At 41.6% G+C, this 26,656-nt stretch overlaps 1 protein-coding gene and 1 long non-coding RNA gene across 3 annotated transcripts in view; one reads left to right on the top strand and one right to left on the bottom strand.

Moving 5' to 3' along the window:
* LOC311600313 overlaps nt 1-6,116 on the bottom strand; it is a 44,339-nt gene extending 38,223 nt beyond the window's left edge. Inside the window, exons 1-2 of the long non-coding RNA XR_014780209.1 lie at nt 5,894-6,116; nt 984-1,079 (exon numbers count right to left, since the gene is read on the bottom strand). This is a non-coding gene — a long non-coding RNA (uncharacterized lncRNA). The remainder of the gene's footprint in view (nt 1-983; nt 1,080-5,893) is intronic.
* Nucleotides 6,117-6,292: 176 nt separating this feature from the next.
* The window catches only part of CHRM2 (cholinergic receptor muscarinic 2), a 123,944-nt gene continuing 103,580 nt past the window's right edge, over nt 6,293-26,656 (top strand). The window contains exons 1-2 of one of the 2 annotated variants that reach the window (XM_084786826.1): nt 6,293-6,323; nt 6,878-7,021. The gene's annotated coding sequence lies outside the window, so the exon portion shown is untranslated. Of the gene's footprint in view, nt 6,627-6,877; nt 7,022-26,656 lie in introns of both variants that reach the window. The other variant, XM_084786825.1, reaches the window with a different exon arrangement.

Below are 26,656 nucleotides of genomic sequence, written 5' to 3'. Positions count from 1 at the left end.
CTGCTGCCATTATATAATTAGAATAAATTATAACAGCCATACCCAAGTGTCCTTTCCTCAAGAAATTACAGAAGTTCTCATGTGCCAGAAATACTCATTGCTAAATAAGTAGTCAGCTTATTACTTCTAAAACACAAAAATTTAAAGATTAATAAACAAGAGTCATATAAAGGACCAAACATACATCCTAAAGCATAACACCTGGGTAAAGGATGCAGAAGTGCCTATCCTATCCTTGACTTCCTCATTAAGAGACTGGAAATATAAATGTAGCTGATGGGCAGCTCAGTCTTCATGTGGGTGCCCTAGTAAAGGGAGCGGAGGCTGGGGGTTGGAGGCTGTCTCTGATGTAGACTCTGTTGCCTGCTTTTTGATCCCTCCCCCTGGGGGGCTGTCTCACCAGGCCACTTGATGAGTTGCAGTGGGTGGGTTTGAGAGGAGAGGGAGGGAGGATAGGCAGGAAAAGAGGAGGGAAGGGGATATGATTGGGATGTAAAGTGAGTAAATAGACAAAGTTTTTAAGAAGATACTGGAAATTGTACCACAGTACTCAATGAATGGTGTTTTACTTGTCTTTTCTGACTGCTATTAAATATGGTTTTTGCTTCATGACCACTGACAATGTCTCTAACTTTTGCTACATCACTCCTATAGCACTGTTGACCAATTTGAATATTTAAACGTTCTTTCAACATCTATAAGATCACACTTATCCCAAGCGTCCATAGTGTGTGTGTGTGTGTGTGTGTGTGTGTGTGTGTGTGTGTGTGTTATGTGTGCTAAATGTTATTCCTAGAATCAGCTACCTGAAGTACAAGTGCCATGGTCTCTTTCTGAAACTTCTATATATAACTTCAAATATTTTATCTATGGTTCCTAAATTTTTTTGATTTCTCTTCAGTTAGATCTTGGTGGTTTCATAGCATTGATACATAAGAAATCATTGGATGGTATTCAATATCTTGTTGAACTAATGTCAATACCTTAAATCCAGTTTGTGACAAGCTTCTGAGAAGCTCTTCTTCCCATAGATTCCATGTGATTGATATTCTCAGACCAGCTCTTCGTACTTCGTAGCACTGTTGAAATAAAGCATAGCAATGGCAGCTTGTTTAGCTAAAACTTAGTCAGTGAAAAATATTTTCCACCAAGCCATGGGCATTGTGTATCCCGTATCTGGCATCAATAACACAAGAGCACATTGTGTCTGCTGTGAAGTTCTCATGGTAACTCTTGAGTGGTGATCATTGAAGACATTCAATGATGACAAATGCATGTTTATTCAGCATCCTTTTAAAGTTAACTCTTTTCCTAAGGCAGTGTTTATCATAAAGGAAACTTGTAGAGATGGAGCACATCCATTCTCCTAGGGCTGCCTCATGCCCTGCTCTGGAAATTTATAAAAGCTGCCCTTGAAACCTCTTATGCATGAGGTCCTTAAGCTACAGATTCAGTCACCTTGTGGGTTAAACGAGAAAGAAAGAACATGTTCAGCCTGTATCCTTTTGGCGAAATAAGTCAGGGCATGCTTTAGTGATTGTCTCCTTAGGCACGCTACTTGGAGAAAGAGTGTTTCTAGAGTGAAAAGATCTTCATGTAGTTGTATTACTGGTCACACTCATTTGAGCCTAACTTTGCAAAATGTTATTTTCTGCATGATAGCTATCTCGGTCACTCTGGAGACTAGAGGAGAAATTCAGTTGCGTGAAGAAGATTTGGAGTGCTGCTATGGTCCAGAAATGGGCTTCCATCTCATAGGGTACCATCTCAAGCTTTCTTCTGATGGTCCATGGCTAGTTTAGAAAACGTGTCTGCTGTACGAGCTGAGCTGAGAAAATACATGAACTCCCATGAGGAAGGGATTAGTTTGCTGGAAATTCTCCAGAAAGCAGGGGTCCTTAGAGGCTAAGTTGGTGTTAAGTATTCTTGAAAGGCTCTTTTTTTGTTCAGTTACTGATTCAAATCACCAGGGGACCTTGTGCATAACACAAGAGCAGGAATCTTCCCTTTTAACTCGATAGAATCTTAGCTTCACCTGGAATTCCAGCATCCAATTTAGACTTCAGGAAGAGAAATTTAAATTGTCAAAAACTATGTGTGGAAATGGGTGCATCTGGAGCTTCTAAGCCCCTGATTTAGAGTTTTTCTTTCTTTCTTTCAACAATTATTTTATTAAATATTTTTACATGTACATTTATCTTATTACACATATATACAATAAACTATCAACAGCAAGAAGAACCACAAAACAATCAGGAATTATATAAGTATTACAGTCATAGTGTTTTGGCTATTTGTACTTGGCAACCTTGAAGAAAACATCTTTCCTATCTTGGTGAGTCTAAAATTCTGAATGTAAATCAATATCTATCATACCTCATCATTATCAACTTAGAACATCTATCTAGACCCAAAAACATCTTAACCCCTAAACAACTAAGCTTAATTATAAAACCGAACTATCTGGTCTTCAACCCCATCAGAGACTTGAGAAGGAATAAAATTAATTACCTGCGTAAACAGGGAGTTCAGGTTAGCAGCTTCTCAAATGAGAAGATGACAGAGACAGTCTGCTGCCTGAACCCAAAATTCTCTATAATGTTGGAGCGTCATCATCATCAGCCTACCTCTCTAAGTGGGTCTTCAGCTTTGCCTTCTGATGGGGAGGGATTCATGCAGACTAAATGCGCCTCTGAGCAGCCACGCATCCCACCTGTCTGTTTCCGTCTGTGTACTTTAACACTGACTTATTAGCAGCTGCTTAACATTTTGCAGCCAGGTGCCCTTCCTCCCCCACCATTTCCTTCCTCTTAATATTCCCGCTTTGGAACAGAGCTCTGTGTTTTAAATATTTTAGACTCAGCAACAGCAAACGTTTTCAGGCTTTTGGATAACACTATGAAGACTAAGACAGGATGAGTTTAAAACATCTGTGATGCCAAACTTCAAGGAAAAGGAAAAAAAAATAACAGAGCATTGTTTGTCAGACTGGCACTAAACATTGTCACTCAGAATCAGTCCCATTTGTATATGAAAACTTCTGTCGCACGGTATGCAAAAGGATGAGAAAAAGACATCATCTTTTCTAGCTGAAGAATAGAAGCTTTTAAATTACTCTCTGGGAGGCCTCGCAGGGAAAATGAGTAACTCTAAGCAGAATGCCATGTCTATTGTGGGGCTGTTATTAAGATTTTTAAACAACAGAGTTGCTGCAAAGCCCATTTCAAGCGGTGGCCATCACTGGAAGACCCATTCTGAACCTGAGAATGTAAAATTCAAAACGAACCATGGAAAAGGAAAAATTCCTTAGGTGTAGATCCGGGAAATCAGAATGTTTTCCCTGCATCTCTGGCTGCTAAGCCCAATGGCCCCCTGCTCACCTCTTGGAATAGCTTTATGAGTGAGAGATTGAAGGCAACAAGATCTATCTGCTCTGGTTTATTTTCCTCCCATAAGCAAAGTCTTCCCTTGTAAGTTTTCAGGTCATTGAAAACAGAAAAAGTGGGAGGGGGTCAGACAGTATGGCTGCCATATACCTAGTGGGAAGCCACCAGAGTTAAACTCATTACTCTCTTCATCTACTTACAAAGAGAGGGTGCTGATTTGTGCAACTAATGAGTGAAATGCTCTTGCCCTGAAATCAACATGGTGCAGTAAAAGGACTAAGACCCAATCAGACCTCTTCTTCTGTTACTGGTGACCTTATTTATAGTCACATTCAAAAGTGAACTTTGTCAAAGATTCAAAGTCATCGCCTCCAGGCACTGGTGCTCTTCGTCGCATGCCTATAACTGCCGTTATAAGGAGGTGGGTAATGAAGTTTGGCTTCACAAGTGGAAATTACTAATTTATTAGAGTGCTTTGAGGTGGAAAATAGTCATGCAGATAAAGGAAAACCCACAGATGCATTCTACAAAGTCTTTAAAAAGCACTTTTGAAAATGTTCCACACCAAGAGTCACTAATAAATGCAAACGCTACATTCCTGGGGTGAAGGAACACTCTTTTATCTCAGAAAGTGAACTTGCTTAAGAGATGAAAATAAAATGCTCAGAAAACACATGATCACTTCCTGTACAGAAAGAAGCTGGAAGGAGGAAAGAATAAGGCTCCCTGGGGCCAGTGTGATGATAGGTTATGTTTAACATGCGCCTTGCATCACTCTGGTGGATAGCATCGCTGGTTCTGCTGACAATGCTCCTGATAGACACTTTCAAGGAGGTCACAAGCATGACCCAGGAATCAGATTCCTTAAAGCTTAAGTGACACCTTACAGCCGTAGATAAATTGCCATTTGCCAAAAGATGTGCTGATACCTTTGCAGCGATTAGTTCTACTGTTCTATTTAACAAGATATCACTGAACCCATTTTATTGGCCAAAAAGTTGACAACCAGAGTAGGTAACTAATTTCTCCACATCACACACTGAGTGGCAGAGATACAAGTATGCATGATAAAGTAATGACTTAAGAGAAGAGAACGGGCTTCATTGAGGCTTGTTTACTGAAAGGGCTATTTCTGTTTGCAGCTCCTCACAAAAGCCCGATATGAGTGTGAGCCTTTGCTTGCTATTTATTTCCCTTTTTTGGAATAGGTAGACCCTTTCAGGAAAAGAAAAGCATTTGAAATGGGAAACAAAAACACATGCAGAGTAGAGATGAACATATGACTGGGCTTTCTTCCTTGTTGCTGGCCAGGAATTTAGTATTCTTGTATGTGTGTGTGTGTGTGTGTGTGTGTGCGCGCAAACATACACACATGTGCATCTAAAATAAAAAACTGAGGCACATTATGACAGCATGCATTTCTAAAGGCTTTTAAGATATAATAGCAAATGGAATGATTATGAACTTATTTTTAAGAGAAAATAATTTTTTAAAAATCAGAAAATTACTACCAGAAACCCAGTTCTAGGGTAGGCTGAGGGCAACAGTGTACAGAACTGCCTTCCTCAAACAAGGCTCCTGGTGGAATGCCTGTGTGGACATTGAGGACAGAGACAGACAAGGCTCCTGGTGGAATGTCTGAGTGGACACCGAGGGCAGAGGCAGACGACATCGCCATCCTTTATACTAGTATAGCTTTAATCAAACAAAGTTGAATTTGTGTCAGTCCTGCTTAGACACAGCTATAGGCTTTTCATTTATCAATGAATTTATATTGGTGTATAATCTATCATCTTGATGGCCAACCTTTGTGCAAGAGCTTTTATGTGGGTGTTTCATCTCAAGGATGAGAAACTTAGTAAGTAAAGGAACAGTGGCTTTATTATGCTGTGTGCTCTCTGGCACCCAGCAAAGGACAGGGTAACAAGAATTGGGCACAATAAATCGCAATTTCCCTGTCTCTGTGATCAAAAAGGAGCTATGCCCCATTCTTTGTTATTTAGTTTAAGATTTCAACTATTTTTTTTCTTTAATTGTATTTGGAAATGAAAGCTACATCATTTTTATGTCATCATATACAATATACCTTATCAAAAGTAAGTGTTGTCCTCAAGCACACTTTAGAACAATCAGAGCATAATATTATCGAGCAGGGTCCATACTTTAAAATAATGAGTAAAATTTTGGGAAGGAGTTTTTTTATTAAAATAAATAATATCAAGAGTAGTCCATGCTCCAAACACAAGAAGTTCACATCTTTTCCCCCATAGACATCTAAATCCTCCCCTCCCCAAAGCATCACTCTTTGCATATTAATATTTCCCACTAATTGATGGAAAACACAGGCATTGGCCCATGTGTTTTTTTTTAAGCAAAGACAGATAAATAAAAATTTGCTTTTTCCTAACCTAATATATTAGTCAACATCAAAGAAATAATCTGAACACTTCACCATGACTATATATTTAGTACAAAGTATACTGCATTCATTCTAACATTTTCCCCACCTGGAAACACAGGGCTTAAGTGTCCTCAGCAATCAACAAACCTTCTTCCCAATGTGCCCTGTCACCTTTGTAGCAACTCGGCACTTGCTGGCATGAGACTTATGGGTGGTGGTGATGGTGGTGGTGGTGGTGGCGGTGATTGCAAAGGTTGTGGTGTAGAAACTGCAGATGGAGAGCTGGGCTCTGGGGATGGACATGGAGAGATGCAGAAAGGAGCTGGAAGAGAAAGCTGTCATATTTGCACGGAAGAACCGCCAAATCAGAGCGCAGAGAAGATTTCATTGGAGGAGCCCCTTCAATGGCAACTAATCCTGTCAGATCGAAAGAAAATTGTAAATGCTTTCTCCTGAAACTGTCCGCCCATTGCAGCTAATCGAACTCAAACGCACAAATAGAGACACCACTCTCGCTTGGCTGCTACACACAGCGGGTGAGGGCGCGGAGACCCGTTCCTGGGAGCAGGCACGCGGGGGCACAGACACACACACACACACACACACTCGCACACACGCACACACGCACACACCAGCCTGCGGGCTTGGCCAGAGCCCTGAAGTCGCAGATCCCACTAGGAAATCGCCTGAGGCGCTGGGAGAAGTGGTGGAGCGCGGCTCCCAGACACTAATTACTACTTCCCCGGCGCAAGGGTGAAGTAATGAAGCCCGCCCAGCTCTTCGCCATATCCAGGTCTCCTTTCTATTTCGGTGTCCACAGTCATCTCCCTGAAAGCCAGGTTTGAAAGTCTTCTTTGCCTGTCTTTTGGGGGTGTGATTTTCAGGGTGGCGGGCAGAGTCAATTTAACTCCAGTCTCAACAGCTTATTGGGTTCCAGGCTAGCCAAGTGAGAGGATCCATGTGAATTGCCCCTTGCTAGCCTTCTCAGAGCCTTGGGGTCCGCAGTCTCCCGCCCCCCAACCCCCGCCGCCCCACCCGTCTAAGTGCAAGTGCGGCAGCGACAACTAATCTTTCGCTTTTCTCTCGCAAGATCCAGGGGGAAGGCCAGCGGGCGGCCAGCTGAGGACTCTAAGCCGTATAGCTCGCGCCGGAGCCGGTTCAACCTGAGCCCGCCAAAGGCTCCTCGCTCCGGCCAGACTCCACCAGATCACCCGGGCGACCGTGCCAGCGACAGGTAAAGACACTGCTATACCTCCTTGTTCTCCGAGATTGTCCACGCCAAGGGCCCTTGGTACCTTGCAGCTCCTCCCAATCGCCCAACCCTGGCCGCAGAGAGTCTGGGTTTGGAGGAATTATTTGGTGGTCCCTGACACGTGCAGGTTTTCCAATGGAAACTTTAGCATCTGGGGCTTGCAGTATAGGACACGTACCTTGGCGGATCTGAAAGAAAGGGGGGGGGCTTCACAGCTGGGGCAGGGGAACCATTGGGGTCGCTAAGTCCAGGGGAATGTGATCAAAGCAGCCTGTGAGCGGCGCTACCCAGCAAGGCTCTGTCTTTGAGCTTGACATCCCCTTCGCTGTCACGGACCCTCCTCTTCATCTCCCCCTACCCCGACTCCAGAAGCTGCTATGGGAAAGGCAAGTAGAGCTCGGTGCCCTAGAGTCTGAGCACAAGGCTTTAGGGTGGAGGCTCCTTTTGCCCCCACTTCACGCTGTCCTCTGACTCTGCCTTAGGAGAGAGCCTTCCTGTGCGGGAGACAGGTTTGGTGCTGAGGTCCCCGGACCTTGGGCAAGGCCGGAGTGGGGATGGAGGTGGGGGGGGGAAATGGTTCAGGAAGGTTCCCAGGAAGAAAGAGAAGGGAGCCCTCTGCAAGCCTATTTTCCTCCGCCGGCTGTGCGGGAGGTTGATTGTCCACTGTGGCTGAGGAAAGAGGCTCCAGCCCAGAGGCGGTGAGGTCTCAGACGCTGCTGGAGCTTGCTTGGCTTCCCAACTCATGGTGGGTATGGGACCACACACTGCAGGTCGTAGATAGGGGATAGCTGTGCCGCAAATGACCTTTATTACTGGCACCTGCGGAGCTAGGCAATCGCCACTAACTTGTGGCTCTGGGAGCCTGCGAGGTGCGGTCCAAACCCGGTTGCAGATACAAAACCCAGAATTTCCACCTGTGCGCTCCACCCTTCCGTGTCTCTGGAATGCCACACGCCTAGCAGGCAGAGAAGCTTGCTTTGCAGAGTGCTCTAGGGGGGTAAGAATTCGTCCGAATTATTGACAAACTATGGGGTACACTCTCCCTCTGTCCTTCCCCGACATATGCGTCTCCCTGTGGTTCTTCAGTGGGCTCAAGGTTCTTCTGACGCACAAAATAGTCCAAGAGAGGGTCAACTGGTCTTTCAGTCCTTTTCTGTGATGCAGACTCAGGAGCTTGTGTGCAAATACCCGCGGAGAGAGGCACTCGCTGCCAAGAGGCGGGAGGAGGGCAGAGAGATGGAACTAAACGCTTAAGGCAAGTGGAATTGCCCGGTGACACATCACCCAAGCTGCCCTCTCATGTCCTTGTGTTACTTCACAGCCCCTGCGGGTCTGTTCCTGCAACCCCACTGCTCCAAAGCTTCCCACTCCGAGAAGCCCCTTGCGCCTGTGTGCCAGGTCCAGAAGGAATCTCCCAAGCTGGCCTTACATTCCTCTCTACTCTTTTTCTTTTCTTTTTGTCTAGTTTTGCTTTTCTTGCTCCTTCTTTTGCGCTGGGTGGCAGTGGGTATAATATGGAAATCTTATGATGTTCAGTCCCTCTAGCACGAGCAGTCAGAAACACAAACCCACATCCCAAAGCTCTACCATACAGGCATTAGCGCTCCAGTGCCCAGCCACCTTTAGGCATTCCCGCAGCATCTACAGCCTTGGCTATCTTTGCCTGAGGCTTCTTCCTTCACCCAGAGGAGTGGAGAAGAGAGCTGTTCCTACTCCCTGGAGAAACCCTGGAGGAATTAGACATAGCTTGGGGATTTGAAGTAGGAGTGTGGTGGTGGGGATGTGCTGGGGCAGTTCAAAGAGGCGAACACTCCTGAGGTGCAGTGGGAGGTGATTTTCCTGTCCCAACACTGGGTATCTTGCCCTAAGCACAACTTGTAGCAGCTTTTTCCCAACCTGCACAGAGCAGTCCGAAGGTTGAGTGCCAGAGTGAGCCTGGATTCAGAAGGCTCCGCTCAGAGTATCAGCTGAGCTCATAAACTCCATGTTAACCAACTCTGGACTGCGGAGCAAAGGCTTTCCCAAGGTTTCCTGAGGGCAGTCAGACGCATACGTACAAGCTGTCCTGATAAGCGTAGCGTGGGTATTTTCTTTTCATTGCTAAGCAATAACAGAGACTGTGATGCACTTACATAGAAATCTCTCATAATCAGGCATTCCTGGGTCATCTCAAGAATGTTGCAAAGACTGTAATTACTGTAGAGATAAACCAGTTGTTTTAGCCAAGGCACAGTTTCCTGCCGAGAACTGTATTGGGCTGCAATTGAGAAAGGGCATTTTGAGACTGTGGCCAATGGTTTGGAGAACTTTGTGCCAACAGCGTTACAGCTTTTCCCTAGGAAAGTGACTAAGGAAGACACCTTAAAGCCACAGCAGCTCTGATTGTCACCCTGTTATTAATAATGTGTTGAAGTTTTGGCAATATAATTGAAAACAACTTCTCATGCAGTCTATGGACTTTGTGAGATGAAATAATATTGGCAAATAAGTTTAAAAAAATACAAAATAGGCCCCTGAAAGGCTGGAAATCTCTCCTCAGGTTTGTCAACTGTTTGAAGGTTCTGTGAATACGGTGGAGTGGACATAGAAGAAAGTTGAGCCATAAGACCTGGAAGTTAGAATAGGCTGCCTAACAGATGTTTTGTCATCCTGTAAAGGGAGGAATGATGTGTGCTTATGTAAGTGTGCCTGAGGGTGCCTGGAGGGGAACTGGAGGGAGAAAATAGTTGGACTGCAATACCCCTATCATAGTTGAAGTGTGTGAGAACCCAGAAAACATGTTTGAAGTTTCCAAATTACTTCAGAGACAACCGTGGAAGAGAGAAGAGATTAGAAGTTAAAACATATGTGAAGGCCTTCCTGCAATGAGCTCCCATGGGCAGCCGTGTGTGTGTGTGTGTGTGTGTGTGTGTGTGTGTGTGTGTGTGTACTGCTGTCTTTAAAAACAAAAAAATGACAAATTGCTCTGAAAGTGACATCTCTTTCTTTGTCTAGACTGTTGCCCCCATTCCCAAGCCAGGCTTGGTGACATACTTAGAGGACAATTTCCCAACTCCAATCTATACCATCCCACTCCTGGGACCAAGGGTAGTGGGAGGTCTTGAGCATCTTGAGAGATTGCTACCCTGCTGGCTGGCAAGGAGGAAATTGAACATGTGAGTGTCTAGTGGTCAATGTAGACTAAGCAGGATGATGAGAAGAAAGCATGTGTCTCCAAGACCCACAGCAATGGATAAAGTGGAAGGAGGTGGATGATGATGATGATGATGATGATGATGATGGTGATGGTGATAAGGAGGAGGAGGAGGAGAGAGGGGAAGGGGAAGGGGAGAGGAGGAAAAAGAGGAGGAGAAGGACAATTAAGAGCAGAATGCAGGAAAGGAAAATAGGAAATGGAGAAAAGAAAACTCTAAGGGCAGGATTCTGTGGAAATGGCCTTCACAGAGCGTTGGTTCAGCCTTAGCTATTGATGCTGGTCTTGATATGTCACTATACAGAACAACGTTCCTAAGTATCTTCCCGTGTAACTACCCAGGGACCCTTCTTCATCTCAGCTTAAAATTTGTTCCTTTTACTGGATACGACAGAGACTGACAAACAGCACGTCAGTGGTTCCCTAGAAGGACTGTTTTTCTTCATAAGAATTATATTTGCACTAGGACATTGCTTTTGATGTCCATGCTGTGTTCCCACAAGGACTCCTGTGTATTGAACACTGTTGACATCTTCCTTGTGGCTATTAACAACTGCCCAGTATCCTTATCATCTGTGTTCTGCTTCCTTTGGTTCCCTGAGCAAATATTCCAACCTGTTTCATTAGAGATCGGTCAGCAATACAAGTGTACTGTCTGCATATCCTGGGCTCTGGGTTGCCTTGTGGTGTAATAATATGTGCATGTGTACATGCATACTCCTCTGTCTGTGTGTATGTGTTTGAGTCGGGTTGGGGGGTAGATCATGGGAAGAAGGTCATCTTTCCTTAGGCACTTTCAAAGTTTATGCTAAATCCCCGGTACTTTTTCCTAAGCAGCTTACATGCGCCATTATTATCTGTCTTGCTACAAATCCTTACGATTCTAAATACTGTCAAGCACATCCCAGGAACTTAATAAATCTTGCTGAATGAGTAAATATATGAGTCCAATTTCTCATTACAGCAACATAGGAGAGAGATGCGAGAGATGCGATTGTCTTGATCTTACAGGAAAGAAAGCCTACAGTCACAGAGACCCAGTGACCCCAAATCACATAGCTTGTATGTTGTGGACCCAAGATGGAAACACAGCCTGTTGGACTCCTGAGTCTTCACTCTGGGCTAATTGATCATATACAGAGCATATCCTGCATTTTGCCTGTGTTTGGGGGGAGGGAAGCACTGTAATATTCAGTTTCTAACCATGTTCTCTCTGTCCACCTAATTCAGCTCTGCCTTTTCTGATTAGAACCCCTACGACCCAGCAAAGAAGAATCAGTGCCAACTAGATTTTTAGTTGGCACAACATGCTTACTCTGCTTAGTTAGTTATTATCCTGGGTGGAGGAAATCAAAGGCATTAGGATTACCGGGCATATTGCCAGGGGCCACATCTACCTCTCAGCTGGAAGGCAAGGGAACAAAGTAGAGGTCTGATGTCTTCCAGCTGAACCCATGATAAGTAGATAAATAGACTTCCCCAACGTGCATCATCTGTGCGCTTCATGAGACAGTTCACAAGCCAAAGCCCGTTCTAAGCTGTCTCCTCATTGTACTACCATGGTGATTGCGTTGCTCTCTGTTTTGTTTGCTTGTTTTCCTTCTACCATCCAGGTTCTGAGTTTTAGTGGCTTCTTTTAGTTTTAATGTGACTTTGTGGCTGACCTCTGCTTTGCAAGGCACGTGTGACTTTGTGACCCGCTATCAGCTAAAGTGGGGGAGGGACAAGTTACGGCTTCTATGCTGTCTATTCTTGTCTTGCTTCATTTCATTTTCTTCCCTCTTCTCACATGCTCAAGTTCCTTTTATACTATGACCTAAATCTACAATCATCTTAGCTGCTGCTGTTACCATGGTAATGTTTCACGGTAGATAAGGGTATACTATAAGAATCAGTTACTGTCATTAGTAGTGGGATTCTTTCCCCCCTCAACCTTCTCCCTCTAGCCAAGCTTACTACGCCTAATGATGCCCTCTGGTGTTCAAAGGCAGAAAGTGCACTGGTTTGGTTATGAGGAGCTAGCTCATCCTTGTTTAAAGCTTAGAAGACACTTAGGTTCTAATTTGAAAAGAAAAATAAGTAAGATAAAGGTGAATTCAAATAGCTTGAACAATTACATTATAAGAAGATTTTCTGTCCCTAAATATTTAAGTGCTGTTTTACTGTGCGGAGATCTAGAAAGTTCTATATTCCTGTATAAGTAGTTAGACCTATACACTTTCTATGTTTAATATGGTTGTGAAATGTCCTTACGGGGAGTCAGAGGGCTTGCACTGAGGTGCTTCCAGGAGAAGGACCTAGTAAAATATTCTCTATGATTTGGTCTGGGGACCTTCACAAAATGAAGTCTTTGCTCTTCAGAATTGAAGAGTTTCTTGCCGGAAATGGCTAGCCATCTTACTGTTTGCCTACGTTAATGAGCACACTTTTATTAATCACTCATGACTCAGCAAACTGACATGAGAGTGATATGCCAAGCACACACATTTTCTACAGCGTCGTCTACTTTTGTGGCAAGGCAGACAGACCAATGCTCTCTCAGGGGCCTCTCTGAGACGTCTCCCCAAGTCTCCGACCGCAGAGGGTTTTCAGACCTTTATCATAACGTTTCGAATTGGCCCACCACTCCTTATTCTCTCTGTACTACACCTCCCTCTCGCACCGCCAGAGTACCCTTTCTACAGTGCAAATCAGAGCATATCGTTCTCCAGTGTTTTTCACGTGGTTGGGATAAGCCCTCCCATCAGTGATACAGTGAGACTGTCCATTACTGATAAAAAAATCTCTCCCCCAGCTGCATCTTTACTCACCATTTCTTCATTTTTCGTCTGCAAAGATAGAACTCACAGTTGCCTAGTATCTTGACCCAGTGAGAGTAAAGGCTAAACACATATTAACTAATGTGCTCTCTCTCATCATTTGCCACCTCCTCTCTTTTTCTTCCCTTCCGTTTATATCATTTCTCAGTGATGTTGTTATTATTACAATGAACAGTGACAAGTAACCAAATTTTATTTATAATTGGAATCAATATAATAATCATAGGACATTGTTGGTGTTTAAGAGTCATGGTGATGTGTTTTGGGGGGGTGTCATTATTTTTAAGCTTTCCACGGGTCTCAATAAATTGTTTTTCTGGATATTAGACTAAAGTATTTGAAAAGTGAAAGCACTTGTTAATTGTAGCTGACTTAATCTAACGCTGATCACAAAATAACAATTAGAGCTTAAAATTTCAAATTAAGGAAAAGAGAAGAACAATGGATGGCTTTTTAAGTGATGAAAGCACACATTTACAATATATTGGTAATAAGATTTGGTTTGTATACTTAATCTTAAGCAAAACGCTGAGAAGAGATGAGATAGGGTTTTTAAAATAGCTAACTGACTTTCTAACAAAATTTTTGCATAGATGTTTATAACTCCATAAATATTCATAGTCCCTTTTTATTTTATTGTATAAAAATCTTCCTAGGCTACACACTAGCTTAGGTTCAGATGTCCAGTGCATGGAACAATGAAACAGTAAAGCTGAACATCTGTATTTCAAGATAAATGAAAATGAATAACTGAAGTGTGGTAAGGGGTGGTGTTCCGAAGTGTTCTGTTTTCATTTGGCTCAGGAAGGCAGGGCATCTGTTTTGGAGGCTAAGAATCCATTTGCCCTTGGGTGGTGACCTCTAGGCACACAGGAACACAGGTTTTTGACAGTTGGCGTGCATAGCCAGTGCTCTGAGTGACAGGATTCTGAGACCTGGCTAAATCACTACTACCTTCTGAGGCTCTTTAAAGAGAGAGTAATTTATAGGCTGAAAACCTAGAATATTCTGTTCTCCTTAAAGAGATTATGAGTCAGCAAGCAAACTCCCGGGAATCTAGACTTTTAGCAGGGTACCTGATATGATCCCAAGGTGGGAAATAATGGAGCACGTGCTAAGTGATAGGAAAGGGTGCTGTAGAACTTACTAGACATTGATGAGGAAAACCAGACAGGATGCTCAGCCCTGAAATGCTTCTACAGACCTTTATCATGAACGCTCTGTCTCCCTGTGTAGACTGGCAAGATCCAGACAGTGATCAGTATGGTCCAAAACCTTTTGATTTCCTGGGCAGATTCCAGTGTGAGCAATGAATAGCACTCCAGAAGAGCCACGGGTAGAGGTGTCTACACACAGCTTGTTTCCATGCAGCCCAGCCACGTCCCTATACTTACACCTTTCCAGTTAGCCTGGGCTGGGAAGGACTGAGTACTTGGTTTCCTTTTAATGTCTTATTTCAGTTTCTTCACCTTCTGTGATTCCTCATTTTCTTTCTCACTGACGTCTTCCCAGACCACAACATCATTTGGATTCCAAAGTACCCCTGTGTAGGCTTTGACCTTTTCCAAACCTACTTTATTGGATATTCTTTAATGATTATACCTCCCTTCCAATCCACCTAGCCTAGATAGGAGAGAAAAGAGGTTAATGGGAACAGGAGAAGTAGAGCTTTTTAGACTCAGTTCCTGGGAGCAATTCCCCAGGCATAGTCAGTAGGATTTCAGCATACCAGCAACTCAACCAGTTGCTGATGGAACCTGAGGCAGCAGCCAGAACCCTGAGCCTCAAAGCATTCTCTGGAGTGGTCTCTCTAGGAGCTTCTAGAAGTGGAGCGATGGACAGCCAAACAATACCAAGACCCAAAAAGCCCTGCCTCCTCATACATACACATACACATATCGTCTCTGAGTCTGTACTAAGATGTGTTTCAGTTGGCAAAAGCCAAGCCCCAGCATGAGGTGGTTCATCTTCTAGTCAATAAACATCAACCGGTCTCTCACAAGTCTGTTCCCCATTCCACACTTGGGATCAAAACAAAAACATGTTTATATCCACTACACTCCTGTGCTGTATGGTGCCCTGTCTGTCTGCATTTACACTGGGAAGCAAATGCACGGGCACCTGCTCCTCTTCCTCTTCCTTTTCCCAGCCCCTCAGGGAGGATTCAGTAAGAGCGATGGAATTGTCTTCGGTTCTAAAAGGGTAGGTTTAGCTATTGTTGCTGTAAATGTTCACACATTATGATGATCCCAAGAGACAGAATTATCCAGTAACCTGGAGGAACAGGAGTGCTCTGATGGTCATTCCTGATGCTATTGATCACTCTTCGTCAACAAGATGATTCCTCTGTTTTAATAAAGCAGATATGATTTTTCTTATCAAACCAATAAACTAGAGGGAGATGGGCCTCTTGTTTCTTGACTAGTTAACTACTCAAGGCTGCTGTACTGGGGGTGAGTAAGGTATCTGAAGAATGACCTGAAGACTAGTTTTTCTACATTTCATAAATGCTAAGTACAGAACAATCTGATTGGTAGTGGTAATCCAATACATTGTACACACAAATGTGCATTGTTGAACTAAATGCTGGCTTCTATACCATCCTTGAAGTTGGCTTGGAGGCAAGAGGTTTCTGCCTCAACTCACAGGAAATCAGTAGAATTTCCCTCTCATTTCCTAATTGAATTTTTTGGACTCCAACATTTCGTCCCATTTTAGGGAGAAGAAAAGAAGTGGCCATGAGGCCAAAGTATAGTTTCCAGATAGATCCTTTGTTTTCTTGCTTTGTCCTCAAAATTACTTTCCCCCAAAATGTTATCAAGGAAGTGGGCAGCTATATATTTATATGTAGACCTAGGTAGCATAAATCTCTTTTCCTGTGTACTGAGGAGGGATTTAATGGTTGACAAAGGCTTAAATCTTGTTGTCTTTGACAAGTAGATAAGTCCCAGTCTGGTTTTATTTTTAAATTGACTATGATAGGATGTTTTCTGTGACTAAACACTCATATATTAATGGATATTTCTGACTTGTAAGTAAGATACTTCTCTGTGGCAATAGTGACCACCCCCTCACACACAACAAAGCAAAAACAAAGGACAAAGTGAGAGTTTCTGTGCTATGTTTCTATGCAACTTTATAACTTCTATCAATTATTTCAGTACATTGTTTCTATGTGGTATGCTCTTCTTATATTTTCTCTATAAACTTAAGAGAAATTAGGTTTTATTTAACTTTTGACACTGAATAACTTGGTCTAAGTCTGCATCTGAGGCTATTTGCATCAGGAGCACAACATCTAAGATGAAACATCAATTCTGAAGCCTTGCTTGCTTTGCTTTGCCGTACAACAGACACATTTTAAAGAGGGCTTCCCATTGAGAATTTGGCACTTGGAGTTTGACAAAAACAAGAACCAATAGACAGGGAAAAGCAATACAGAGGTAAGCCTCACTTGTAATCATAGTTCAGAATATTAACTTGTGGAAAAGACAGAGTTCTCGTGAGAAGGATGAGTCTGAGGTGGAGCTCAGAACCATCGCGTTGGCCGGCAGCCTGGAGGCGGCCAATCTGTCCATTTCATATCTGGAAGCAATGGAGCATGAAAAGTCCCTCGGGAGTTTCTTTGAGGCATAGAGGTGGCAGGTATTTCAGCAAAGGCTTCTGGGTATAGAATTCCCTAGGCATGAAATACTTCACAGATATTTATCAAAGGTGTATGGCATGTCTTTTGATTAGGAAAAAAAAACAAGAAATGCGATGGCACTATTCTTTAGTCTCTGTCTATTTTATACAACAGCTCCTATAGTCTTTCTTATAAAGCAAATGCTCTTAGTTAATGTTGACTTCTGCATTGCAAATACACAAATAAAAGGCCAAAGGACCTAATTGTTGGAGTAAAACACCAGGAGACTAATTCTCTTCCTGTTTATTTGTCCATTGTTAATTCTTAACTGTTTATACACTGAAAGACTCCTGAGAACCATTACTGTCTATTGGCAAATGTTAATACCAGGTAATTTTTGCTTCAATTAATTGAAATTTCACACTATTGTGTTTCCATATCAGTCAATATTTTTACATACTGACACCTTTAATCAAGGATTATCTTTCACAAGGGACTGGCAACAGGGGCCCTAATTAATTAAAGTGATAATTGTTTCTCTCTCTCTTGCAGTTTGAGTTACATAACACATTCTGCAGGAAATTCACAACCTCAGCATTCCTCTCTAGATGCTCCCACTTACAGGAAGATCCCTCAGCTTCTATCTCTGCAAGGGTTTTCCACCATTTTTAATTAATATTACTTTTTTTTAGCAGTAAAAGAGGTCATATTTGTTCCTGAGTGAGTTTTCTTATTTTAACAAATAAATGGCATCTTTTCATTACTGAAGTCTCTAGATTAAGTCCCAGGGCTTGTTTCCATAAAAGAGTAAAAAGCTGTCAGACACCTCTCCTTTGATGTCCACTAGCTTGGCTTATTTACTTTCTTCATCACAATGGATGTGCCACGGTCCATTCCTCTCAGATCTGTCTCCTGCCCCCCAACCTCTGGCTGGTAAATTGCTTGTGCATCAATGTGTAAGGGGTGAGAGGGTGTCAGGCTTGGTGTGGTACCATTTCAGTAGACATGGGATCTAGATTATACTTGGTAATTGGCATCCCTGCTGTCCTAGACCTTAGTAGATATTGCTCCTCCACCTTTGTGTTGGCACTTCTTAGTATCTGGGATCCTCTTTCAGAAATAATTGGTAGTTACTCCATATCCACCATGCAATTTCCCTGCATCCTCAGATTCCACACAATCACTGTCCCATATACTGATTAGATTTTCTAAAGGTGATAGGATCCAATTTGCTTCTTTTAATTAAATTATTTTGATTTATTTCTTTCACCTGCAGAAAACACTTCATTACATTTATGAATTACTATTTATCCCAAACCCAAGTTCCCTTACTTTGTATTTATAATGTAACTGAAATGAGACTGAATATCAACAGGCCAGCCATCTAAAACTCAATTTGATTTTCTCCCTTTACAATGTATGATTTTTCTTGCTACCTTATGTTTTTAAAACGGACTTTATGTTTTGGAACAATCTGAATTCGCAAAACTAGAGTGAAAGATATGGAGTGTGTTTTCAAGGATTGCGTCCCTCTACACCCGAGGGGCTCTTCACAAGGGAAACATCCCCTAGACAGTGACAGTGTTATCATCTGAGCTTGTCGCTTGCCTCAGACAATCTTCCTGGTATGGTGTACTGTGTGCACTTGAACATGCAGGTAATGATGTACATGCACAGAGATGATAGGATAATGTATGCTTCCATTCCTGTGGAAGTCGCCTGTGTCCCACCTACTGACCTAACTCCCTCCCTCGCTGCCGTCCATCACGTCACTGCTCTTCCTTCTGTCTCCAGCTTTACTTTCCCCAGGTCCTTGTATCAGTGGGATCACTTAATAGTCTCCTTTTGCCTGGCAGGAGGCATTGGCCTTGCATTACTTCTCACCATTAGGTAGTCCTTTCCTTTCAGATCAGAATAATATTGTGTTGCGCCAGTTTTCTCCAGAATTTAAAACTTTCCCCTTTCCCTTCAATACTTTTTAAGCTATACATTATAGGACTAGTCTCCTCTCAACACATAATATTATTATTTTTTCTTACCTTAGATTTTTCTCTAACCGTTCCTTTCTATACTCTTAAATTCTGTAACTTTCTAATAATAACCAGTGATCTCGTGCTCTAATTTTTAAAAAAATTCTTTCTGTGTTAGTCTTTCTGTAAGTAGCTTACCCCTATCACGGTGCTTACGTAAGAAGAGGGCACTGCTACTCATCATTATGTAGATTTTGTTAACTATTTCTCCAGTATAGGATATATTTTAGCAGTTCAGACTAAAATTGTTTGCCCAGTTATTGGTGACTCTTCTTCTCCCTGGTGTCTAGCTAAAGAGTGGTGAGGAAAGGATTCACATAGCTGTGTCTTTTCCAGTTCTTTTTAATCAGCTGATTTCCCAAGACTCAGCAGTCATGCTAATGCCACAGTTCAGTAAAAAAGGCTAAACATTTCGACTAGAGTTTCAATTCTGAAAGACATATGACCCCGGGATGGAAGGCCACTAATCTGTACTTGTCTTACCCGTATCCCCGTTTGTGTTCAGAAGTAACAGGAATCCTGAGGTGTCATTTAGCATTTCTCAGGACTGTGCCCTTTTCTTTATTCTCAGTCCACAGGCAGATTGATGCAGTTTGATGTCTTCATGCAGCCATTCTGGTTATCAGACGTGGGACTTTTCACTAGATAAGTAATGTTATCCACTAACTTTAACTTGACTTTTAGCACCTCACTGGGTCCTATCCTTAACTTTCTTGAATGTATATTCAAATCCATGATGCATACAGCAAAATTCCTATGGATGAACTGTTTTCATCAGAAGACACTTACTGCAAAAGGAAATGAGTAATATTTTTCTTTCTTTTAAAAATGACTTTACTTTTCCTTCTTTGCAGCACCGAATCTGGTATCTATTTCCGATCTTAACACAGAGAATAACTCAATAAATATCATCTAATGATGATTTTTATATCTTAGTCCGCCGAAGTTCCAAGTCTCCTACTACCCCAGCATACTTCTGTTGCTTCTGTAACATTAAAATAATTATCTTCTGAAATAGTATAAGATACTCTGTAAAATTTCCCCTTGGGAAACTGTATTCCCTTAGGATACATTTTCCCATGCTGGAAACCAACACTCCATTCAAACTTCAGCAAGCCTGATCCTCGGCAGCCCTTGCATGTGTACGAGAGCATTGTTTGTTTAATCTATTCTGTCTCAAGCAAATGAACTTGCAACAGGACAAAAGTTCTCAGTGTCTAAATACTGCATTGGATGATCACATGTGTTTGAAAGAGCACACATTTCTCCCCAGTGCTAGGGATGACAGAAGAAAACATCAGTTTTGATGGTGAAACCATGTTCTCTGCTGGGTAATGATAAAGTTGGAGCATTCATTTGTTTGTGCTTCTATTCACTCATTTAATAAATACCTGTTCAACATGTATTTTGTTTATAAAACTGGGTTCATTTCACAGTTCTCTGATGCAACCTCCACTCTGTCATATATCCTCTGGGGAAGAAAAATTAATTAATTTAAACCCCAACTTCCACTCTCTGTGGTGGGGAAGCCTTGCTGTGATCATCCATAGCTGTGGAAGGACTGAACAACATGACGGGGGCCTTCAACACAGCTTTCTTTGACTTAGGATCTAAGTAAACCTGTTATGACCAAGGAACGGTTGTGGGTTTAAAACATGTGCTCACAGTATTGGGGTCAGGTTTGGAGTCTGAACATCCTGGCATCCAACCCATGATCAATGTTGTCATCACTCTAACTGCCTCTTGGGATATACTCCAAGAAAGCTCTGGTTCCATAAAAAGCCCTTGTTTTATTTCCTAATTTGTGCAGATCTTAGTATTACTTTTCTAATTACTGTCCCTCTCTCCCTGAGGGCTTACCAAGGCAACCCATGATTTAACAGTGCTCTTTTTATGGGCAATACATGAGTTAACTAGTGATTTTAAAGCTTTAATAATGGCAGGTAAGACAGATGCCAGTCTATTAGAGCCTACGTTGGTTACAGTGCTACTGAATATCAACCTTGGGTCAGCAGATGATTCTAATCTTTTTTTTAAAGATGTATTTATTTATTTATTATGTATACAGTATTCTTCTTGCATGTACACCAGAAGAGGGCACCAGAGCTCATTATAGATGGTTGTGAGCCACCATGTGGTTGCTGGGAATTAAATTCAGGACCTTTGGAAGAGCAGCCAGTGCACTTAGAAGCTGAGCCATCTCTCCATCCCCAGGTTATTCTAATCTTGATAGCAGCTACTTTCCAATTTTTAGACATGTTGAGGACATTATTCATATTTTTATTCTTGACATTCCTGTCAATAACTAAGAATCTTATTAAGTGTTTGAAGCATACATTTTCACTTGCTCATAATGCTTTGTGTAAGTTCATGCTTACACCAAGGAACAAATGTAACCCTTTAACATTATATAATAAAAAGTAATTGAAAATGAGTTAGATGTTGTATTGATGTTTGTTCCCTAAAAATATGTAACAACTTCAAAAGGTAGGTGACAGCATGATAAATGAACTTTTTTTTAAATTTGTTTTTATTTTTTGGTACAGGGTTTCTCTGTGTAGCCTTGGCTGTCCTGGAATTTGCTCTGTACACAAGGTTGGCCTCAAACTCAGAGATCCACCTCCCTCTGCCTCATTATTGTTAAGATCAAACGAACGTGTAGTCAGCCATTAAAGGCCAGGCTCACAATCAAAAAGGTAAATAAACTTTCTTTCTTTCTTTCTTTCTTTCTTTCTTTTTTTCTCTCTTCCTTCCTTCCTTCCTTCCTTCCTTTCTTTCTTTTTGTTTTTTCAAGACAGGGTTTCTTTGTGTAGCCTTGGCTATTCTGGACTTCCTCTGTAGGCCACGCTAGTCTTCAGTGCACAGAGATCCGCCTACCTCTGCCTCCCTGCGTGCTGGGATTACAGGCCATGTGCCACCATGCCCAGCTGGTAAATGAACTTTTTAATGAAACCATTTCAAATTCAGCTTGTTTTTCTTTCTTGTTTCATAAGGTCATTGGGAGACTCTGTTCTCATATCTGTTGCCAGATTTGTGAAAATCGTCCATCTAGAATCTTGAGTAAACAAGGGACAAATTAGGAAGCCACATTTTGATGTCATCTCTCCTAATTATGTCAATGGATTTTCCTTTCAAATGCCATTACTTCACCCTGAAGCCCTAATACCTGCACTTTTCATAAATTGTTTTTAGATGACATACCAGGCTTTTATTATTTTGTTTTTTTGTTTTGTTTTGTTTTTTGGTAGTCTTCTTTTTAATAGGGGATGGAGAGAAAAGACATAATTGGTGGTGAGTTGTGGAGCTGGTGTTGTCTGAGACACCGAATGTCTCATGGACTTGAGAAATTCAAAGGGAGGTGCCAGAATGCAGTAGTCTCAGACCATTGTCACTCTCACTGGGAACGTGATGTGCTCCTGGAGAATGCTGGGAAGGAAGGCACTTGCAAAGCTATTTTAAGAGGTGTTCGGAACAGTCAGAGGACAGGGAAGTATAGGAGAACATGCCAGAAGCCTAGTTTGTAAATACTGTATTCTCTTCAGGGGTTACTTGGTGGCAAAATCAAAGAGGATGTCTTGCCAAGGAATGGAGCTGCTTATCTCTGCCTGACGAAAATTCCACTCTAAACAGAGTGTGCAAATTAAAATTGAAATGTTTCACTGAATGACAGGAAGTCTGCTTTTGTTCACTTGCTTTGTGTCCTTTTTATATGACTTCTCCCAACTTAAAGGCTGGTGCCATTAGCTGATACCAGGACCTAAACCAGATAATACTTCGTTTTTAGAGAAGCTGTATTGGAAGAGCCTGAAAGCCATTTTGCCTCTACCTCTATAAGAAAACAGTTTATTCATCTTCATATGGGCCCAGAGGGAAAGGGATTTGGAAAAGAACGAACGTTTTTCCTTGTCAAGTGTTGCCTCCATGGCAATGGATCAGAGAAGAGACAAGTAAGGCTCCAGACTTCTCTGAATTCTTGGTAGTGAAAACCTCAAGGCTTCTAGAAATTGGGGCAGGCTGCTTGCAAGTAGGTCTTAGAAGCTCCCTTCTACTCCACCTCTACCTCAAAATAGCCTAAATCTCTGAGGCAGCAAATGTATCCACACACAAAGAGAACGCTCTCCACACCCCATCCACCCATACCCTGAAAAAACTACCCACCTCTCAAGTCAATTTTACTCTTTTTTTTTTTTGATCCCATGTTTGAAGGTTCCCTTTTTTGACTCCCTCCAGCTTTCACCCATCTAGTACCCAGATGACAGATGCAGGTGCAATGTGAGGGATAGCTATTCTTACACTAGAAACACTGGTGACTCATTTGCTCTCCAACATATACTGCTCAAAAATTATGTGTCTCTAGATTTTCGGCTAGACATCTAGCATGTATAGAAGATCCATTATAATTCCAATCCTTGTACTCTGTCATAGGAGGTAAGGTAAGAAAAGAGAAAGCACCAGATATGGGTGCTATACTGGAGGCTTTCAGATTCCCAAAGCCACAAAGGAGACACAGTGCTGAACTCACCTGAGCTTCGTTTGATGAAAGCACTAAAGGGCCAATAGGGCTTCAGTGGATTGAATGGGGGAAATAAGAACCTCTCAAAGAATGTAGAACACGTGTCTAATAATGACAACAGAACAACATGCATATACATGTAAAGGCAGGCAGAGGGTACATCTTAGGCCAGATTGTGAAGAGTCAGCCAGCCATTCCAAAGCTTACCTTATTCATTACCACATGCAAAATCTATCACCAGTAGCAAACATTTTCTGCTGGTAACATCTCTCACCTGTTCTGCTTTATTTGAAACTCACCTAGTAGGATCAAAGAAGAATGGATGGGGACCATTGTGGAGGAGGTTAGACTAGTCAAATGGCATCTTGTAGCTCATACCCACTACAGTGTGCTGTGCTTGGGATAAGTGACGTCATGTAACTATGAAATAACAGTCCTCTATTCTTCTTGAATTCCCCCCTTCACACCCTCAAATAACCTAGGCTTCAGGCAGAACAGGAAGACAATTCCATTGTGTATCTTAGAGCAAGTCACTGAAGGAAACAGAAAACTATCTCACTGCTTTTGTTTTGTCTCTGTTGTTTCACGGATGCTTTTCACCTTATAACAATTTCTTATTAGATAAAACATGATGAGGGAAGCACAATAAGCCTAAATCGTGTTGCCCTAAAGAATGAATTTTGTATCTTTTCTTTCTCTCAACTGTGAATTGGGTAGTACAGGTTGGGTGATATAACAAGTCTACCATTTTCTTTTGTGCTAGATACATTCATTTCTTTAAATATTCTATTTATGGGTTAATTATGACTTAAATGCATTTCCTAAAAGAACCCTTTATAATCTGAAATGGCTTAATATATTAGCCATCTTTGTTTGCCTGTGTTTATTTCTAAGGGTGTTAATAACAAATTGATGATATATAAAATTACTAATGTAGGGTTATTTTTTTGTCCTATTTGGGATGACTTGACTAAGTATGTATTCAACTCCTATTCTATCATGTTTTCCTCTAGAAACTGCACTGTGTCATTGCCAGAAATGACTTGAGCTAGTTCATCTCCAGTAAGTCACGTTCCTGAGTTATGGAGAAGTAAATTAGTAATGATGAGTTTGAAATTTTATCTTGACTCATCTAAACCTCATGAAGGATAAAGCTTTATTGGTAATCTGAAGTCCTCCTAGACAACCCTTATAATAATTATTTTACTTCTCCTGTGAAAACTAAATGTCCAATTGAAAAAAAGAGACCGAGTTTCTACTGTTTGGTCTTTGTAAAGTCATTCTCCTTCTGAGGGTACTTGGAACTTTTGCTATCACTTATTATTATTATTACAATTATTATAGTTATTATTGTTGTTGTTGGTTATTTTATTTAGAAACATCTTGAGTTTAAATTTTCATCTGCATGAGCAGATTTAGAGAAGAAACTTTCTTTGTCTAGAAGATGTCCTTCTTTCATGCAGTAGCACCAGTTTGGATATATTTGGGAAGGTGAAGGTGAGGGGGGTTACCCATATTATTTTAATTAACCTTTAGGGTAGTACAACAAATTTTTCTTATCACCCATAAGATGATTTCTAGGGAACTTCAAGTAGGCTTGACTTATCTCAAGGCCATTCTTGTTTTCTTCTTGGTCCTGGATCTACTGTGTTTAGCCAATGGTCTCTAGTAAGAAGAAGCCCAAGAAAGGCTGTCTCGGGGTAGGTAGGAGCTCAGGTCTCTTCTTCTGCATGTCTGCAGAAACCACACATTCCATTCCCATCTCTGCATGGTGTAAAGGCAGTAACTCCAGCCTTCCAGATTAACTATTCAGTCTTCCTGATGTGGAGCAGTTGATAGTTGATATGTGTTGTTAGAAGCTGTAGGGATTCAGTAAGAAATATTTTAAGCCAGGGGTTACTTACTTTAGTAGAATTAATATTTTTCAAGTTACACTAAAACTCAGCCTTCAACCATCTAAGGACAAAATTCCTGGAGTAGGACATATATTTTATGAAATGAGATATTACTGTTTCCTCCTCAGACTTTGACAAGACCTGTGCCTCAGTTTTTCTTTCTTTAAGGTAAGATATGACCTTTTTTTTTTATGGTCCTATCTTGTTAATAAAATGATTCAGAAACTTCCAAATAAATATTAACACAATAATACCAATTAGAAGTAATTATGCTTAGTACTCAGCAAGTTTTTTTAAATTTTGTTACCGTCCAGGGCCCAACCCCAGGCAATGGTGTCCTCCCCGTTCATGCTAGCTCTTACCATGTCAGTTAAGAATCAAAACATCTCCCTGGGACATGTAAATGGGCCAATGTGATCTAGCTAATTCCACACTGATACTCTCTTCATAGGTAAGTCAGGGTGTGTCAAGTTGATGATGAGAACTGACCATCACAGGAGGTTATTCGTGGTCAGAAACATCATAAGCACTGTGATGCCCTGAAATGCAACCAGTGTTTACAATGACATAGATTCAGACAAAGCCTCTTGCTATGTTCATTTGGTTGATTTGGCTATTTTGGCTACTACAGGAATGTGTTTTCTTGCACACTTAAAATTATTCACTTATAGGATTTATTTCTTATTCCATTTAGAGATAGAGAAATTTTACAAAAGCAACATTGGGACTGTTCAGCATGGATGCCTGGAACATAAGTTAGCTAGGAGTCTTCCATGTAGAATAAAATCTGTGCAGAAGATGTGACCGTATATAGCTGGTCCACATTGTGTTCTAACTGCAATTACTTTTCCTGTGAATACTGTTTGAAGTTATTACTAAATTATCAAGGGAATATCTTGAGACAATATGTTCTTCAATTTTAATAGTGTTAACAGATATATAAAATATAATTTTATGTACATGTTTACTTATGTCTTAGACTGATTTGGAAGGAGGAAACTGAAATGTACTCTAAGGAGAGGGGAGGGCACATGAGAAACATAATGTGACCTTGACACACTTTTCTGGTGTGTGTGTGTGTGTGTGTGTGTGTGTGTGTGTGTGTGTGTGTGTGTGCATGTGCGTGTGTGCGTGTGTGTGTGTGTGTGTGTGTGTATGTGTGTGTGTAAAAATGACTGATATATTGAGCATATTTTTTTTTTGGAGAAAAGTATTTGAACAGGGAGTATTTTGTGGCTATTGGCTAGCTTTCAAATTAAGTACTTTTCCTTTGCAGACTCCCCAAAGAATGTCAGTACTCACAAGAAAGCCACCATGTTCTGCAATAGTGAGAACCTGTGACTCAGAGGCAGCAAGAGCATGAATAGAAACAGTCTGTTTACCAGGGGTATTCTAGGGAGAAGCCCCAGAAGACTGCCTTCACCACAGGGCCAAAAAACTGTGAGCTATGGTTGAGTGAATAATAGGGCGGACTTCTGGATAGAAGAGGAGGCAGGCTGGCTCCTTAGGCTTTACTCAAGGCTGATGGTTCTATGCAGAGGC

The sequence above is a fragment of the Acomys minous genome, assembly GCF_964271855.1.
Source record: "Acomys minous genome assembly, chromosome: 6".
NCBI classification, from domain to species: domain Eukaryota; kingdom Metazoa; phylum Chordata; class Mammalia; order Rodentia; family Muridae; genus Acomys; species Acomys minous.
Note: the sequence above shows the minus strand (reverse complement) of the source record. Positions and strands in the feature narration are given on the sequence as shown.